Here is a 20,885-nt window from a genome sequence, read left to right as displayed (position 1 = left end):
ATCTAAATTATTTAATTATCAACTCTCCCCTGGATGATTAGCTCTCTTCATCTTAGTCTATTCCAAATTAACGTCATTGGTTTCTCTATTGTCTTCTATAAGGTCTATTATTTTATAAGGCAATTGCCATTTAGATCAGGGATCTCTCAGAAATTAAATTTTGTGTACAGTGTGAAGAGTCAAGGTATGTTGTTTCCTGTATGCTTATACAAATGTTCAAGCACATTTTAGTAAAAAGGTTGTCTTTGCCCTATCACACTGTACAGACACATTATCATAAGTCAAATGATCATTTATGTAGGTCTTTTTCTAGACTCACTCTTTTGTTCTTTTGGTCATTTTATCTACAATAGATCTAATACCATATTGCTTTAATTATATGATAGATTTTGTTCTCTCTTTCTCTTTTTCAAGATTGCCTTGTCTATTCTTGGTTCTGTGTATTTCTACATAAATTTTAAAATCATCTAGTGATTTCAGCAAAAAAAAGAAAATACAGACTTTTATTTGGATGACATTATACATACACAAATATAAATATATTATGTCCTGTTTATAATGAAAAATAAAAGCCATGTATGTTATTTCAAATTCAATTCTTATTTTTTTTCAGTTGTATACCTTTACTTGACCATCAGCAATTAGTTCTCATCCTCATTTACTGTGTATAGATTTTTGAAAGTGGTGACAGGTCACAGGTAACCAGTGTGTGGAGCTGGTTTGGTGAATCTTCATCCTCATTGCGTTTTCTGGACAATGCACACAGGGTATGGAACATTCCTTTTTCCTTTGGCCTGGACAGCTTTGCTGAGTCTGGTGTCAATGCTCACATCTGAGTTCCCATCTCCTTCATGGCAAATTTCCTCATCTCTTTGAGTGCCCAAGGGGCACACTTCTTGAAATCCACTCAGTGGCTGCGCTTGTGAATGTCAACGGTGTATTATCTGCTCACTACCTCACTGATGGCAGAACGGCCCGTCTTCTTGCCACCCTTCTTTGCAGGAGCCATTCTGCCGGGCCCTGGTTGGAAAAGAAGGTTAAATTCAATTCTTATAAAAGTAAATAATTCCTGTGTAATAGGTTTAAAAGAGAAGGAAGCAATGAACTGAAATTTAATGAAATCAGATTTGATAAAGATGGCTGAGGGTTGTCACTTAAGAACCACAAAAATACAGGAAGAATTAAAGTTTTGGGGGTTAGAGGAAGAAGATTGTTGTTTATAATTCAAATTTTACCTCTGATTTTTCATTCAAATAAAATTGGAACTATTTCAACGTAATATATTTATATATACATATATACATATATATAGACAGGGATCAAAGCACTTAAAGAGAATTCTAACTGTTGCAGAGATTCATGATCTAATGTTAATAAACATTTTCAACTGAGATAAAAATGTGTCTGACTCTCAAGTCCTCAACTGACTCAGAAATAAACCTAAAATGTCTGGAAGTTGACAAATTGGAACGAAATAATAAGAATCTAGTTTAGAAAAGATATTATGACCTGTTCACATTTTTTAAACCTCTAAATTGTGTGTTCGTTTAAATAGTACATTTAAGCAATTGAAATAATTAGTGTCACATATTACATGTGGAATTTTCTGAAAATGCCAACTTAATACAAAGAAGCCTGGAAATCTAAGAGAAATTTTAGTAAGATCCTAAAAATGATAAGTATCACTTTTAGGGATTTCAATATTATATTAGCTTTAAATTGTCTCACATTATATTGTATTATTGACTATAATTTGAAGAAGTGTTGTGATTTACCAGTTGCCTATGTTGGATGTATTTCAATATAAAGATAAAATATATATATTTTTTCCTTTATAAGTGCTCAAAAAAATCACTCAATAACAAACATTAGGCTAAAAATTGGCAATCAGATATAGAATTAGCTGGAGTAGATGTGCTCCCCAGGAATATTTAATAAATTACATTTAATTTAATTAAATTAATTTAATTAAATTCTTTAATTTCTGTTCATATCCAGTGATCATATTGCACTGATCTTAGGTAAAGTCATTAGAATAATGGGGAAATAACCAATGTATTAACTTTCCCAGTTTATGATTATATACCATTGAGAAGAGCCAGGACAAGCTTCTAATGAAATTATCCTTCACGTAAATTTGACAGTGGTTCTTTCAGAAATGGGAAAATGTGAAATACCTGGGGGATGGTTTTCAGGAATTAACAGAAAAGGATAAAGGAATGTGACTTTGTGCATGAAGCAACAGTTACTATATTGTTTGGAATAATGTGTGTTCCCTTCTTCCACTTGGTCCTTCATTTTAGGTGTCTTTTCTCCCTGTACCATAACATAACTTTCAAAGTACAAAGAGAATAGTTGTAAGCATTCCCTTCACCTTACTCGTCAGCCATGTGTAGTTAATGTTCTCCACTTGGGTAGCAGTTCAGAAGAGGTGATTCTGGACGGAAAGAAATGAGGAAATCCTCCACTCAAGAAGTCATTGAATGGTTTCCTGTGTTTCTAGTGTTCTGTGCCTGGGTCCTGACCTCAAATAGCCAGCACTGAACCTGGGTTCTTTTCCTTTTTCTCTCCCCTTCCTTCATCTTTACACTGCCCATTTGCTTGCTTCCCTATCTCAAAAAATTCTGCCCACTTTTTTGTTGCTGGATTTATGTTTTGGTCCTTCCCTTTGTCTGCACCTCTTATCTCCATCATCCCTGTCCTAATGCCTCCCAAACCCCAGCTTGACAAAATCTGTAGATTGTTTTAGTGAAGAGTGCGTATTTAAGTTTTGGGGTGGCTTGTGATGAAAAAGACTTTAGGATGTTTGGATCTGTTCAACTCCAGTCAAGACTGGATAGACTAGGGACACCTGAGTGGCTCAGTAGGTTGAGTTGCCAATTCTTGGTTTCAGATCAGTTTCAGCTCATGTCTTGATCTCAGAGGTGGTGGAATCAACCCTGGCATTGAGCTCTGCATTCAGCAGGGGAGCTGCTTGAGGATCCTTTCCTCTGCCCTTCCCCTGCTCAAGTTCTGTCTCTCTCTCAAATAAATAAATCTTAAAAAAAAAAAAAAAAAAAGGACTGGATTGACTATATATTGTCTTTTTCTAAATTAAATCCAGACAAACTTCCTGATTCTGTTGTACAGTTTTTGTTTTATATTGTTCTTCTTACTGCTATAGTTTTAATGTCCTTAGAGTGGATATTTATATTTGAAATTAAATCACAGAATCATCAAAAATGGATCTTAAAGAAATGAGTCCTGAGAGATGACTGATTGAAACAAAAAGAGATTATTTGGCCAAAAACATTTGGAGTTCTGAATCATACCAATTTTGAGTGTGTTTATAATGCACATTATTACATCAAAATCCTAAAGTTTAAAAATTATATTAATTTATTAATACATATTAATAACTATTATCTCTTGTTCTTATTTGAAAGACTTTGGAAAGGAATCACACTATTGTCCTTTTTTTGTAGGAATGCATAATAGTTAATATACCAGTCTACATAATATACTTCAGAAAAATCATCACTAGATCTATATTTTTTTTTGTTCATTCCAAAAATGGGTAGAAATGGGGTCTGAGAGCTATGTTTCAAAAACTTTGTCTGTTAATTTATATTGCCTAGTGCTCAGATTCCAACAGAGTAATTACTGATTTCCCTGAACTCCATTGTTTGATAATAGTAGAAAGAGTCTGTGTTTGGGACCCAAATAAAGATAGATCTATTTCTTGATTTCTCTACTTACTATCTTTGTAGCCTTGGGCAACTTCATTAAACTTTCTGGGTCTCAAGTTTCTCCTCTGGAAAACAACATTGAGTTACCTTTTTGTCCTGCGGAGAATTAAGTAAGATAAGATATGTGAAGTAGACAGCACAGTTCCTGGATTTGGTATCCCATAAATGCTAGCAATTGTTGAGAACTGTTTCTGAATATTTTCTGAAAGTCATTGCTCTGTATTCATTTTAAATTATTTTTTAGCACATCCTAGAATTTAATATCATGGATCCAGACTTGTTCTATATGAGAGAAGATGAACGTTTTTATTTTTAGTTATTTATTTATTTTTATTTGTCAGAGAGAGTGAGCACAGGCAGACATAGTGGCAGGCAGAGGCAGAGGGGGAAGCAGGCTCCCCACTGAGCAAGGAGCCTGATGTGGGACTCGATTCCAGGACGCCAGGATCATGACCTGAGCCAAAGGCAGCTGCTTAACCAACTGAGCCACCCAGGCGTCCCAAGATGAACGTTTTTAAAAAGATATTTTGTGTAAAGCAGACTTTACCTAAATTCTTAGTAAAAATTCAGTTGTTTAACAATTAAAAAGAAAATGCCACTTTATATAATGTTAGTGAATATAGTTCTTGTTGATAAAAACATATCAACATTCCTTTTTTATCTAGATATAAGTCAAAACACCAGGAAACACTTGGGAGAAACATCACTTAAACGTTCAGTTTATTTATTTATATGATTTTGTTATTTTGCGTTATATGTGAAAAATTATTGTTTTAAAATTGCAATTATTCTTTTACTAATTTTGAATATATTTGATCTTGCCTTTGGTACAGTGCTCTGTTTTCCTTCACGTTCATCCAGCCTCCTATTTGATTAAAACTATATAACATTATTAGAAACAAGAGAAGTTGCCCCTCTCTGTTTTCTCTGTACTGGGAGCAGCTCTCTTGCCACAGTCCCTCATCCCCTAAAAATGTACACCTCTTTACAGTTCATCTCTTCCCCTTTTTTGGGCAGGAGCACCCTTCAGTTGAGCTGTTCCTGTCTGCAGTGATGCTAAAAACACGGAGACACTGACAGAAGAGAGCCTCCGCAGCTTGGCAGCCCCAAGTCCCCTGATCTCGTTCATCCCTGGCAGCAGCTTCTGAACCGGCACCAGTTCAAGGCTCATCCACACAGTGGCCACGTTCACTGCGGCTGGGGCTGCCATGATAGAGGTGGTTGGCTCTGGGGCTGGAACTGGGGATTTGGGAGCCTCATCGTTGGTTATACCAGCAACCTGTTTCTGAAGCAACAGGTCTTCTCCTATGCCATTCTGGGCTTTGCCCTCTGGGAGACCATGGGGCTCTTTTACTTATTAGTGGCATTTCTCATCCTCTTCTTCCTAAGAAGGAGCCTTCTCGGCCTCCCACGGTTCTTTCGGTGTTTCATCTGCCCTGTATGTTCCTTTTCCTATACCTTCCCAGGCAGGTGGGGAAAATGGTTGGCTTACGGTTTGGCACAGGAGAGACAAATAAATACTGGAAAGGAAAGGGAAGGGGAGAGAAAGGGGCAGGGGGAGGGAGAGAGAAAGGAAAGAAAGAGAGAAAGGAAGAGAGGAAGGGAGGAAGGAAAGAAGGAAGGGAGAAACAAGGGAATTCTTTTCATGTATTTTGAGATAAATAATGAATATGAAAACTTAGAGAAAACTGAGAAAAGTTTGAGTTTTTAAAAAATGGAAAGCCCTATTCAGAACATAAAATATACAAAAGACATATGTCTGTATATTGATTCCAAACAGGATCTTTCAAGACTGTCTGTTACTGAAGTGTGTTGCTCAGGTCCTCCTTCAGAACCCAGGGGTCATCTGACAGCCCACAGCCCAGTCTCTCACCAGAATTTCCTTGCATCCAAAGGAAGACATTTCATCCACAAAGACATGCCCTCTCTAGGGCAGTCAGCATCCTAGGACTGTTCGTAGAGGGGCTTCTAAAGTCCTGTTCCCCTTGGTGTCAAAAACAGCTCTGAGAGGCACTGCAGCTCTGGAGCTCTCTGAATGAGTAGTTGAAGCTCTTTTGCTGCTGTCTAGTCCTGGTCCCCTGCCTTACATGGCTATTTTCTCCCCAGAACCCTTGTTAAACCTCCTGGTTGCAAACCTAATTTTCAGTCTGTTTCTCTAGGGAAATCAACCAACAGAAATCCTGAAGGAAATTGTGACAAATGATTTGGTTACAACTCAAAGAATTTCTATCTTCCTCCAATCCCATTGTACTCCCAAACCTCTGTTTAAAAAAAAAAAAAAAAGAAAAGAAAAGAAAAAAGAAAGTGAATTGTAAGATAGAAAAAGCTGTACCAATAAAGAGAGAGGATATATGGTGGAAATAATTGAGAATAACCGTGTAATCAATTTCTTAAGGGAAAATGTATCTGAAAGCTCTAATATCCCTCACAGTTGTTTTTAAATATCAGTAAGTACAGTCAATTAAATCCTTTTATATTTATTCAGGTGAAAATGATATATCAAGGCATCCCATTTCCTATTAACTGTCCAGTCCCGGGATATCACACTCAAAATCATTCTTTGTAATAGGCATTATAACACAGCAAACAATGTAGTTCAAATGTTTTCTTTAGCTTATTGGCAGGAGATAATATGAATTAACAATCTATCTAAAAATCAATACCAATGATTTGTAAGTACTGATTAAATTGAAAGCCCTTGTTAAGTATCAGTTAGATTGAAAGTAATACTTTTGGTAATGAAAAGTATGGATAGATTTTAATAGTGGAGAAAGAATTGCATTTGGTTCCATTTGGTTCCTGGGCAGCCAACTGGAAGAAGAAAACACAGAGAATGACAAGGATAATAAAGGGATGTTCCACCGCTATCAGTCAGATAGATTCTATTCCTCAAAGAGGTGAGGTTTAAGCCTGCATGTTTACCTGAAGGAAAAAAATAGTAATTGTTGGGTCCATGGTCAAAGGAATGAGACTGATACAAAGCAAAGGTCAAGCAAAGCTTTATTTCATGCCAAGCATCAAGAATCAAACTGACTGGCCAGGGCCATCTCTTGCAAAGGGGCGACCCCTCCCAGTCTCACAGACTAACTTTTATAGAGTAAAGGCCATGTGGTTGAGCCTGGCCACACACAGGTGGCCAACTGAATTACAATTTACCCTGTAGTAGCTATTTGAACTAGCCTATCACTCTGGTCAGAGTTGGCGCCCAAAAGATGCCCAAAAGACAGGACCCACATTCTTGGGTCGTTAGGGAGGTGCTTTCCTGATTGGATGTCTCCACCTGTCTTGACTCATCCTTGTATTCTGGGCTCTGTTACCTCCCCCTGACCTGACACATCCTGGTATATGGGATTTGTTATCAGGGACTCTTCAGTCATATTTTATTGGTTTCCCAGACTTGTTTCTAAGTAAGTTCCTCTGGTGGGGGCAGGGTCAATCTAAGTCTACTGCATAAACAACAAAATGGCTTGCTCTGGCTAAGTAGGCCCTTACAGTAATAATAAACCCCATAATTTAAACAAAGAGAAAAATAGCCCAATGGAGTCCATACTCCATTCTGCCAAGACTGGCTAAGTGTAAAGCCTTTAACATGGAAACAAAATCTTGGACATCAAGATTCAGATTCACTTCTTAGCTCACAGCTAAACTCAGAAAAAACCAGCATAAAATTTTCTTAGAGGGTGTGATCTAATAATTTGCAGCCTCTTAGGCTAAGACCCCTCTATGATCTGAAAACAACTTCAGATTCTATATTTGGAAGCATATTACTATTGTCTATAAACTGATAAGAATTCTAAAAAGTACAGGGTGAAAATTATAGGAAACTATGTGATTGTTTTCTAAGAAGAATAAAGAGTATTCTTGTTCTTAAGAAAAAACTTACTTGAGTTGTTAGATCCTATAGTCCCAGGACATCTAAAACTGTGTTAAATTCCCAATGCCTCCATCTATTTGCTCTATGATCTTGTGAGAATCTCTAAGCAGATCAGAAAATCAACTTTCTTGGGGCACCTGGGTGGCTCAGTAGCTTAATGCCTCTGCCTTCAGCTCAGGTCATGATCTCAGGGTCCTGGGATCGAGCCCCACATCTGGGCTCTCTGCTCCATGGGGAGCCTGCTTTCCCTTCCCTCTCTACCTGCCTCTCTGACTACTTGTGATCTCTGTCAAATAAATAAATAAAAAATCTTAAAAAAAAAAAGACAGAAAATCAACTTTCTTAAAGGAGAATGATAAAGTATCCATCTCATATGATACTTACAGGAATGAAGTAAAATTTCATATGAAAGCAGAGAGTACAGAATTTGTATAGTAGATTAACAGTTCTTCAACTGTTAATTATTTATTTGAGCCACTTTCAGTAATTGAAATTTATTATTAATCTTAAGACTTAAGTCTAACATGATTTCAATAATTCTAATTTATTTTAACCAAAATCAATCATTGAAAAGTTAGGATTATGTTTTAAATATATTCACATAAGGCATAAATGAATTTATCAGTAAACAATTATACATATGGAAAAATCATAAGTAAGTAGGATTTTTAAAATCGTATTTTTTTTTCTTTTCAGGGTTCTTTAAACCTTATTGAGATAAAGAATTTTATAATTATGCAAATCTTTTTCATATAATCTGAATATTGTGTAGCACTAGGTAGATTTAACTACTCTGATATTCTCTATTACTGGCTTTCAACTGTCGTATTATTATTTTGGCCTTTCAGAATCTTTTTAGAACCTCTTATATAAAAGAAATATGGGTTGTGATTGAAGATCTAATATTCAAGGTCTCATCTTCATTAAAAAAAAAAAAACGTAAAAAAACAGTTTTTTTTCCATTCTGAAGCATAAGAAATACAGATCACTATCTCAATTTGAAAGAAAAAAGAACTAATTGAATATTTTTTTAAAAGCTAAAAAAATGTTGATTTACTAAAGTATCTGGTTCAAGAAATCAGAAACAAAAGGAGAAAATCAAAGATAATGAATGTGGAAGTTAGGAACTATTAAAAAGGAGGAGTAAGAAATCAAAGTTGAAAACAGATATAAGATTGAGAAATCCAGAAACTATAAAGTTGAGTCTTTGTAAAGCCTAATAAAATTAATATTTTATAAATGATCAAAAAGAGAACAAAATCTGACAAAATCAGAAATATTAGCAAGAAACTGAAAATAAAATTTAAAATAATAATTAAATTAAACTAAAATTTAGATACTACTAATAAAAAGGTGGGTGTGAAGACAACACATAAATAAAGTTAAAGTTATGCAAGATCTTTAAAAATAGAACAAAAAAAAACCTCTACAAACATGTTTGGGAGAAATTAAAGACTAAGATTATGCTGGGGGGGGTGGGAGGTTGAGGAACCAGGTGGTGGGTAATAGGGAGGGCACGTACTGCATGGAGCACTGGGTGTGATGCCAAAACAATGAACACTGTTATGCTGTAAATAAACAAATAAAAATAAATATAAAAAAAAATTAAAAAAAAAAGACTAAGATTATGCTATATTCATGGATTTATAAAGAACATTGTAAAGAAATCAATTTTTAGCACATTTGTCTATAGATCTAATGTAATTCAAAACAAATTCCCAGTAGATTGTTTTATGAAAATTAACACACTAATGATAAAATATACATGAAAATACAAATGATCAATAATAACCAAGACAACTGTGGTACTGGAGGACTTGTAACACCAGATATTTAATTTCATAAAGTTGTGTGAGTGAACAGTAGGTTATTGGCACATGTATAAGCTGATCAGTGGAACAGAATCTAAAGTACTGACACACACCCACTATAGCCAGCTGATTGTGACATGAAAAAAATTAACCTAAGGAAAAGGAAAACTGACAAATTGGACTTTATTAAAGTAATAAATTCTGTTTCTCAAAACATAATAGTAGGAGTTTGAAAAGGCAAGCCATAGGAGAAGATTGCATGTAAACATGTGTGTCATGTATGTGTATTTATGAATGACAAATATTGAGAGTACAAAAAGTATTTCACATCAACAATATCAAGATAGACAATCCAATAAACAAAGGCTAACGAGTTGGTCAGGGGTTTCAAATAAAGGCCATCCAGTGATCAACAAATGTGAAAAGATGTGCCACCTTATTCATCATTAGGAAAATGAAAGTCAAAACAACAATGAATTACTACTCTACATTTGCTAGAATGGCTAGAATATACTAAGATATTTCCATTTCTAAGCATTGGATTAAGGATATGGAACTTTTATATATTGATGTAACATATAGTGTTACTTGGTATACTCCCTTTGGAAAATTGTTCGACAATATTTGCTGAAACTAAGCCTACATATATAATTTGTAAAACAGCAATTTTATATAGAAGTATATGCCTAACAAAATGAATACATAGGCTCATCAAAATACGTGAAAAAAAAGGGGCGCCTGGGTGGCTCAGATGGCTCAGAGTCTGCCTTCCGCTCAGATGATGATCTCTGGGTCCTTAGATAGAGCCCTACATCATCGTCCCTTGTGTTCCAGGCTCATCAGGGAGTCTGTTTCACACTCCCCCTCTCATGCTCCGTCTCAAATGAATAAATAAAATCTTTTTTAAAAATACAAGAAAAAACAATCTTTATATCAACATTACTTTTAATACATAAAATGTCTATCACTATTAGCTAGATATACACTGTCACATTCATATTAATGGAGAGCTTTATGTCAATGAAAATGAATGAACTAGCATTATGTATAATAGCACTGATAAATCTCACTAACATAATGTTAAGCATAAAAATCTAGACCAAGATGTACATATGGCATAATTTCATTTACATGCATTTCAGATGTAGTCAGTGGTGATAGACATTCAAAGAGGGTCAATGTTTCTCAGTAGTAGCAGTAACTGAAATATAGTTAATCATGTTAAGTTATTAACTAGTAATGGGATTTACAACTCTCAGGAATGGAACATACCACATTTCTTCTTTCTAGTTCCTAATATATTTTTTATTTTTTTTTTAAGATTTTATTTATTTATTTGACAGACAGAGATCACAAGCAGGCAGAGAGGCAGACAGAGAGAGAGGAGGAAGCAGGCTCCCTGCCAAGCAGAAAGCCCGATGCGGGGCTCGATCCCAGGATCCCGGGATCATGACCTGAACTGAAGGCAGAGGCTTTAACCCACTGAGCCACCCAGGCGCCCCACCTAATATATTTTTTTAAATAGTTTCTAAACTATAGGATTGCCTTTGCCTTTAGTAGCAAATGATGAAGAGCAGTTAATGAGCAGATTCTAAAAGAAATATGACCCAATATGCTAACCCCATTGATCCAAAGCTAACCTGTTTTAAAGATCTATTACATCTCTTGAATCAAAATCGAAACGTATGTGTTCAGGGTAACACAAGTCAGACTCACTGAAATTCTCTTTACTTTATTCCCTATAAATCAAATATCAATACTTTGAAAAGGCGATGGTGGCATCCAAATTAAATGATAACCTATAGATTGTCATACTGTGGAACTGCTTATCATCTTCCCCAGTCTTAATTAGCAGAAAAAGGAGGAAAGATATTTTTAATCATTTTATTGATCCATTCGTTACCTGAACAAGATTGAAATATATAGTGAATTATTTTTCTAAATCTGACCTCGGGACAAAATTGTCAAACTTCCAGCTGTGCTCATTCTCTGCCACAATCTAAATCATACACTCATGCATTTTACCCCCCCCCCATTGTGTGTTTCACAGTGTGTAATTTTGCTAAAACAAGTCCTTTAATTACACATTGCCAAAAGTGTCACATACTGTTAAATGATTCCTGTTCTGCAGACATAGGAACTGTAGGTCCTGCAAGGTTCTGAAGTTTCCATTACGTGCACAGACCCCAGGAGCAGCTGTTAACAAATCTGTTGGTGGTTTTGTACAAAAAAGAGCCAGGCTGTGCCCTGCTGTACTTCAGGTCAGAGAGTGCAATTTGCATTTTGACAGATTTGGTGGGCAAGTGAAAAGACAGCACATGTAAATAACAGCTCAACGTGAAACATTTGGACCAACAGATTACTAATATTGAAAGTATCGTTAAATAACGAGCAGTGATCAGAGAGAAATTGTCTTGGGGGAAAGTTAATATGAAGGCTATTTCTTTTGATTTTGCATTACTCTAAAGTATTTTTGAGAGAAATGTATAGCATTTTAATATTCTGTTAGACTATTTTTATTTTATTATTTATTTGAGAGAGAGAATGAGAGCACAAGCAGGGGAGAGGAAGAAGCCTGCTGCCTGCTGAGCAGGGATTCAATCCCAGGACCCTGGGATCATGACCTGAGCCAAAGCCATATGCTTAACCAACTGCCCCTCTATTAGACTGTTTAACATCATTTTAAATTGATCAAAATCAAGTAGAATAAGACCAATTTGGGTAGTGATGTGAATCAATTTTGTCTTTAAGAATTTTTAAAAATATTTAAATTTGCGGTTCTTTTACTATACTATACTGTGCTATACTATACTATACTATCGATGTGAGAAACAGAGGCAGAAGAAAAGTTATTAAATGTCCTTATCCACTGACAAGCCCTTGAAACAGGCAGAGTGACACTCCTCTAGGGACTCAATGACCTCCACCTTAAGGCTTTGCTAAGGGCAAAGGGCAATCCTAGACTGATTGATCCCTAATCCCATTCAGGATCCTGTAAATCTACTTTAACCATTCCTTTGGAAATTTCCTTTATCTCTAAACTCTTCCGAAATATGCGTTGATAGTCATTCCTAAGCATACGGCCCACTGATATACATCTGAATGGTCTCATAACAAAGGTTTTATTACTGATAATGAATAACCTTTTTCCCAACAATAGCTAGCCTCTCAAGGTCCTGGAAACCTTGCTTCCAAAATTCCTTAGAGACTTATGCCATCCCTGACTCCCTCCCAACTTGCAAGTATACAATGGACCACTCCTCACTCCTGGGGCAGTAACTCTTTCTGCCTGTGGGTCCTGTGCATGAATAAACCACCATTTTGCACCAAAAATGTCTCAAGAATTCTTTCTTGGTCATCAGCTCTGGACCTCACCCTACTGACCCTCACTTATATTCTAAAACTTCATCATTATGATGACTTTATCTAGCGGCACCTGGGTGGCACAGTTAGTTAAGTGTTTGACTCTAGGTTTCTACTCAGATCATGATCTCAGGGTTGTGAGATCAAGCCCTGCATTAAGCTTCACACTTGGCCAGAGTCTGCTTGAGATTTTCTCTCTCTCTGCCAGTCTTACTTGTGGTCTCTCTCTCTCTCTCTAGAAAGTAAAAATAAATCTTAAAAAAAAAAACAAAACAAAACAAAAAAAACCCTTCATCTATGTTGGACCTGACTATTTATGCCAGATTATAATAAATTATATATAAATACAGATTATATAACTTCTCCTAGTGACCAAAATGTCTATACTTGAATGTGGTCTTCACTCTTTTTTTTTTTTTAATTATTTTAACAGACCTTAAACAGTGATTTAGTGTATAGCATCAGCACTGCTGGATTTAAATGTTAAATCTAAATTAACTGTTACTGTTGCCAAATTATTTTCCGTTAAGTCTTCACTGAGTAATAAAGATAATAGTTTATTTCTATTACTCAAAGTTTTTTACATCAACCATAGATCTCAACATAAAATAATTCATATTTATACAATGTTAATAAAAGAGAAAGACTTTTTTTTAAGATTTTTATTTATTTATTTGACAGATAGAGATCACAAGTAGGCAGAGAGGCAGGCAGAGAGGAAGGAAAGCAGGCTCCCTGCTGAGCAGAGAGCCCTATGCGGGCCTTGATCCCAGGATGCTGGGATTATGACCTGAGCCGAGGGCAGAGGCTTTAACCCAATGAGCCACCCAGGTGACCCCTAAAAGAGAAAGATTTTTTAACTGTGGTAGAGGTTGATTGTATTTATCAGTGTTTATTTCTTCCGTTGTGGCTAGAGATATTTAAAAACATTTGTTTCCTGGGGCACCTGAGTGACTCAGTTGTTAAGCATCTGCCTTTGGATTGGGTCATGATCCTTTAGTCCCAGGATTGATCCTTGCCTCAGACTCCCTGCTCAGTGGGGAGTCTGCTTCTCCCTCTGCTCCTCACCCTACTTGTGTGCTTTTTCTTTTATTCTCTGTCTCTCTCAAATAAATAAATAAATCAGAAAGAAAAGAAAAACTGAACAAAAAGCAATATTCAGTAATTCAGTATACTTTGTCTCTCTCCTCTCCCAGACCCTAGAAAATGGCAGACACAATATGAGAATCAGAGCATGAGTCAGAGCATAGAAAGGAGCTGACCACAAGGGCTGCCTAATGGGGACCAAATGTACTGGACTTCACACAAATGAGAACTGAAATTTTATTACGTTAGCCCCAGAAATTTAGGAAGGCATTTGTTCTTATAGTTACACAACCCTGACTAATATTATTATTATGTTGACATCTAATCAAGATATGCATCCCTCTCTATAAAAAAGATCTATATTAAACTTCTTAACTTAGCAAAGGTATCTTTTGTTGTTGTTTGTTGTTGTTTTTGGCAATTAGGCTAGACAATGTAAAGGTTAATGTAGTAGAGACTCTAGATGAAAAACCTAAAATACAGGACTGAAATATAGTACATTAACAATGAAAAAAAAGTGCATCATTAAGACTTTGAACTGTTGTCTTTACTACCCATTACATTACATAAGATGATTATTTTAAGACATAATTTTCTTCTTTCTTTTCTGTTATCCTATTTTGACTTTTTTAAAAAAATTTTTATTAACATATAATGTATTATTAGCCCCAGGGGTACAGGTCTGTGAATCGCCAGGTTTATACACTTCACAGCACTCACCATAGCACATACCTTCCCCAATGTCTATAACCCCACCACCCTCTCCCTAACCCCTCCCCCCAGCAACCCTCAGTTTGTTTTTTGAGATTAAGTGTCTCTTATGGTCTGTCTCCCTCCTGATCCTATCTTGTTTCATTTATTCTTTTCCTAGCACCTAAACACCCCATGTTACATCTCCACTTCCTCATATCAGGGAGATCATATGATAACTGTCTTTCTCTGATTGACTTATTTTGCTAAGCATAATAACCTCTAGTTTCATCCACATTGATGCAAATGGCAAGATTTCATTTCTTTTGATGACTGCATAGTATTCCATTGTATATCTATACCACCTCTTCTTTATCCATTCATCTGTTGATGGACATCCAGGTTCTTTCCATAGTTCAGCTATCGTGGACATTGCTCCTATAAACATTCGGGTTCATGTACCCCATTGGATCACTACATTTGTATCTTTAGGTAAATACCCAGTAGTGCAATTGCTGGGTCATAAGGTAGCTCTATTTTCACCTTTTTGAGGAACCTCCATGCTGTTTTTCAGAGTGGTTGCACCAGCTTGCATTCCAACCAACAGTGTAGAAGGGTTCCCCTTTCTCCGCATCCTCACCAGCATCTGTCATTTCCTGACTTGTTAATTTTAGCCATTCTGACTGGTGTGAGGTGGTATCTCATTGTGGTTTTGATTTGTATTTCCCTGATGCTGAGTGATGTGGAGCACTTTTTCATGTGTTTGTTGGCCATCTGGATGTCTTCTTTGCAGAAATGTCTGTTCATGTCCTCTACCTATTTCTTGATTGGATTGTTTGTTTTTTGGGAGTTGAGTTTGATAAGTTCTTTATAGATTTTGGATACTAGCCCTTTATCTGATATGTCATTTGCCAATATTTTCTCCCATTCTGTCAGTTGTCTTTTGGTTTTGTTAACTATTTCCTTTGCTGTGCAAAAGCTTTTGATCTTGATGAAGTCCCAATAGTTCATTTTTGCCCTTTCTTCCCTTGTCTTTGGCGATGTTCCTAGGAAGAAGTTGGCTGAGTCTGAGGTTGAAGAGGTTGCTGCCTGTGTTCTCCTCAAGGATTATGATGGATTCCTTTCTCACACTGAGGTCCTTCCACCATTTTGAGTCTATTATTGCTGTTTTTGTATGTGGCATAAGGAAATGGTCCAGTTTCATTTTTCTGCATGTGACTGTCCAATTTTCCCAACACCATTTGTTGAAGAGACTGTCTTTTTTTCATTGGACATTCTTTCCTGCTTTGTCAAGATTAGTTGACCATACAGTTGAGGATCAAATTCTGGGCTCTCTATACTGTTCCATTGATCTATGTGTCTGTTTTTGTGCCAGTACCATACTGTCTTGATGATGACAGCTTTGTAATAGAGTTTAAAGTCTGGAATTGTGATGCCACCAACTTTGGTTTTCTTTTTCAATATTCCTCTGGCTGTTCACAGTCTTTTCTGGTTCCATATAAATTTTAGGATTATTTGTTCCATTTCTTTGAACAGAACTGATGACTTTTTTTATTTTTTTTAATTAATTAATTTATTTTTTCAGCATAACAGTATTCATTGTTTTTGCACAACACCCAGTGCTCCATGCAATACATGCCCTCCCTATCACCCACCACCTGGTTCCCCCAATGTCCCACCCCCAGCCCCTTTAAAACCCTCAGGTTGTTTTTCAGAGTCCATAGTCTCTTATGGTTCGCCTTCCCTACCAATTTCCCTCAACTTCCTTCTCCTCTCCATCTCCCAATGTCCTCCATGTCATTTGTTATGCTCCACAAATAAGTGAAACCATATGATACTTGACTCTCTCTGCTTGACTTATTTCACTCAGCATAACCACTTCCAGTCCTGTCCATGTTGCTACAAAAGTTGGGTATTCATCCTTTCTTTTTTTTTTTTTTTTTTTAACATATAATGTATTTTTATCCCCAGGGGTACAGGTCTGTGAATTGCCAAGTTTACACACTTCACAGCACTCATCATAGCACATACCCTCCCCAATGTCCATAACCCCCTCCTCTCTCCCAACCCCACCTCCCCCCAGCAACCCCCAGTTTGTTAGAACTGATGATATTTTGATAGGGATTGCATTAAAAGTGTAGATTGCTTTAGGTAGCATAGACATTTTCACAATATTTGTTCTTCCAATCCATAAGTATGGAACATTTTTCCATTTCTTTGTGTCTTCCTCAATCTCTTTCATGAGTACTTTATAGTTTTCTGAGTATAGATTCTTTGCCTCTTTGGTTAGGTTTATTCCTAGGTATCTTATGCTTTTGGGTGCAATTGCAAATGGGATTGACTCCTTAATTTCTCTATCTTCTCTCTTGTTGTTTGTATATAGAAATGCAACTGATTTCTGTGCATTGATTTTACATCCTGACACTTTACTGAATCCCTGTACAAGTTCTAGAAAATTTGGAGTGGAGTCTTTTGGATTTTCCACATAAAGTATCATATCACCTGCAAAGAGTGATAGTTTGACTTCTTCTTTGCTGATTTGAATGTATTTAATTTCTTTTTGTTGTCTGATTGCTGAGGCTAGGACTTCTAGAACTATGTTGAATAGCAGTGGTGATAATGGACATCCCTGCTGTGTTCCTGACCTTAGCAGAAAAGCTCTCTGTTTTTCTCCATTGAGAATGATATCCACTGTGGGTTCTTCATAGATGACTTTGATGATATTGAGGTATGTACCCTCTATGCTTACACTGTGAAGAGTTTTGATCAAGAAAGGATGCTGTACTTTGTCAAGTGCTTTTTCAGCATCTATTAAGAGCATCATTTAGTTCTTGTTCTTTCTTTTATTAATGTATTGTATTACATGAATTGATTTGTGGAAGTTGAACCAACCTGCCAGCCCTGGAATAAATCCCACTTGGTCGTGGTGAACAATGCTTTTTTTTTTTTTTTTTTTTTTTAATTTATTTGACAGAGAGAGAGATCACAAGTAGGTAGAGAGGCAGGCAGAGAGAGAGGAGGAAGCAGGCTCCCTGCTGAGCAGAGAGCCCGATGCGGGGCTCGATCCCAGGACCCTGAGATCATGACCTGAGCCAAAGGCAGCAGCTTAATCCACTGAGCCACCCAGGCGCCCGTGAACAATGCTTTTAATGTACTGTTGGATCCTATTGGCTAATATTCTTATACTTTTTTGTATTTCTTTGGTGTTGGTTGTGATCTCTCCTTTTTCATTCATGATTTTATTAATCTGGGTCCTTTCTCTTTTCTTCTTGATAAGTCTGGCCAGGGGTTTATCAATCTTATTAAATCTTTCAAAGAACCAGCTCCTAGTTTTCTTGATTTGTTCTATGTTTTGTTTGTTTGTTTGTTTCTATTTCATTGATTTCTGCTCTGGTCTTTATTATGTCTCTTCTCCTGCTGGGGTTAGGCTTTCTTTGCTGTTCTTTCTCCAGCTCCTTTAGGTGTAGGTCATGTACTTGAGACCTTTCTTATTTCTTGAGAAAGGCTTGTATCTCTATATACTTCCTCTCAGGATTGCCTTTGGTGTGTCCCACAGACTTAGAACAGTTGTGTTTTCATTATCATTTGTTTCCATGAATTTTTTTCAATTCTTCTTTAATTTCCTGGCTGACCCATTCATTCTTTAGTAGGATGCTCCTTAGCCTCCATGTATTTGAGTTCTTTCCAACTTTCCTCTTGTTGTTGAGTTCCAGCTTCAGAGCATTGTGGTCTGAAAATATGCAGGGAATGATCCCAATCTTTTAGGACCAATTGAGTTGCTCATAATACATTCTTATATTGTATTTCTTTGGTGTTGGTTGTGATCTCTCCTCTTTCATTCATGATTTTATTTATTTGGGTCCTTTCCCTTTTCTTTGTGATAAGTCTGGCCAGGGGTTTATCAATTGTATTAATTCTTTTAAAGAACCAGCTCCTAGTTTTGTTGGTTTGTTCTATTGTGGTTTTGTTTTTTGTTTTTGGTTTTTGTTGTTGTTGTTGTTTCTATTTCATTGATTTCTGCTCTGATCTTTATTATGTCTCTTCTCTTGCTGGGATTAGGCTTTCTTTGTTGTTCTTTCTCGAACTCCTTTAGGTGTAGGGCTAGGTTGTGTATTTGAGAACTTTCTTGTTTCCTGAGAAAGGCTTGTATTGCTATATACTTTCCTCTCAAGAGTGCCTGTGCTGTGTCCCACAGATTTTGAACCATTGTGTTTTCATTATCATTTGTTTCCATGAATTTTTCCAATTCTTCTTTAACTTCCTGGTTGACCCATTCATTCTTTAGAAGGATGCTGTTTAGTCTCCACATATTTGGGTTCTTTCCAAATTTTCTCTTGTTATTGAGTTCTAGCTTCAGAGCATTGTGGTCTGAAAATATGCAGGGAATGATCCCAATCTTTTGATACCGGTTGAGACCTGATTTATTACCCAGGATGTGATCTATTCTGGAGAATGTTCCATGTGCACTAGAGAAGAATGTGTATTCTGTTGCTTTGGGATGGAATGTTCTGAAGATATCTGTGATGTCCATCTGGTCCAGTGTGTCATTTAAGGCTTTTATTTTCTTGTTGACCTTTTGCTTGGATGATCTGTCTTTAACAGTTAAAGTCCCCTACTACTATTGTATTATTGTCAATGTGTTTCTTTGATTTTGTTATTCATTGGTTTATATAGTTGGCTGCTCCCATGTAGAGGCATAGGTATTTAAAATTGTTAGATCTTCTTGTTGGAAAGACCCTTTGAGTATGATATAGTGTCCTTCTCATCTCTTATTATAGTCTTTGGCTTAAAATCTAATTGATCTGATATAAGGATTGCCACCCCAACTTTCTTTTGGTGTCCATTAGCATGGTAAATTGTTTTCCACCCCTTACTTTAAATCTGGAGGTGTCTTGGGTCTAAAATGAGTTTCTTGTAGACAATATATTGATGTGGTTTTTTTGTTTTTGTTTTTGTTTTTGTTTTTTTATCCATTCTGATACCCTGTGTCTTTTGATTGGGGCATTTAGCCCATTTACATTCAAGGTATGTCCATATTGATTAGGTCCCTAGCCTTCCATACTGCATTTTGTTCTTTTTTTGTGTGGTGAGTTTTTTCAGCCTTCTCATTTTATCCAATAAGAATATATGAAGGAGAGAATAAAATGCTAAAAGGGTGGCAAAGACCCCAAGAAAATGTGCTTTAACCAAATCAGAAGAGACCCCAAATCATGGGAGGAAGAAAGGGGGTAAAAAGAAGTTCAGACAAAAAATTTTTAAAAAGAAAAAATATAAAAAAGAAAATATACATATTAGACTGGTAAATAGACCAGGATCACCCACTTAATTTTGGGAGTATATTGGTCTCTTAGAAGAAAGTACCTCCCAAAATTTTAAAGAATGAAAAACATATATAAGGGTAAACACAATGAAGAGATGGAATATGACTATAAAGATGAAAATTTTTTTTTAAAAGTTCTAAAAAAGGAGTTGATATGATACGTTGATTGGGAGAATAAAGAAAAGAAAGTGGAGAGAATTTGCTCAGGCTGGAGACTAGAACAATGCCCTGTGCTAGATTTAGGGTATATTGATCTGTTAGAAGAAGTTGTATCCCAAATTTTGTTTAGAAGAAAAAAACCCTATGTGTCTACAAAAAATAAAGTTAGATACAATGAAGGATAAAATATGACTATAATAATGAAGTTTCAAAAAAAGTGTTTTTTTTTAATGAAAGTTATTGTTAAGATAAACTAGTTAAAAAATGTTAAGAGGAAAGAGGAAAAGTTAAAAATTTTTTAGCATAAGTAAAAAATAAAATTAAAAAATATTAATTAACTTTGCAAAAGTAAAGATTGATGGGAAGAAACCCATGAATTCCATGCTTTGCTTTCTCCTCCTCTGGAATTCCACTGTTCTCCTTGGTAAGTGAAGTTGGTCTTAGCTGGATTCCTTGCTGATCTTCTAGGGGAGGGGCCTGTTGTAGTGATTCTCAAGTGTCTTTGCCCAAGGCTGAATTGCACGACCTTTACCAGGGGCCTGGCTAAGAATCCGCTCTGGTTTGCTTTTGGGAGCTTTTGTTCCCTGAACGCTCTCCATAGATTTCCAGAAGGTGGGAATGAAAGTGGCAGCCTCCCAATCTCTGCCCCGGAGGAGCCAAGAGCTTTGGGCCCCACTCATCTGTGCGCCCTCGGAGAAAAGTGCTCAATCACTCCCATCTCTCTGGTTTCCAGCTGCACTCCGAGCTCACTCAGCCTGTGACCAAGCATCTCTGTCTCTGGCACACAGCCTCACCAGGAGTCTCCAAACCCTGCAGATCCCTGCACTCTTCCAGGGGTGTCTCCCTGTATCTTG

General features: G+C 36.4%; 1 pseudogene; it reads left to right on the top strand.

The window, feature by feature from the left end:
• The first annotated feature begins 926 nt into the window (after nt 1-926).
• Nucleotides 927-20,885, top strand: part of LOC123950408 — a 30,434-nt pseudogene continuing 10,475 nt past the window's right edge.

This window comes from Meles meles, chromosome 9, assembly GCF_922984935.1.
Source record: "Meles meles chromosome 9, mMelMel3.1 paternal haplotype, whole genome shotgun sequence".
Classification (NCBI taxonomy): Eukaryota; Metazoa; Chordata; class Mammalia; order Carnivora; family Mustelidae; genus Meles; species Meles meles.
Note: the sequence above shows the minus strand (reverse complement) of the source record. Positions and strands in the feature narration are given on the sequence as shown.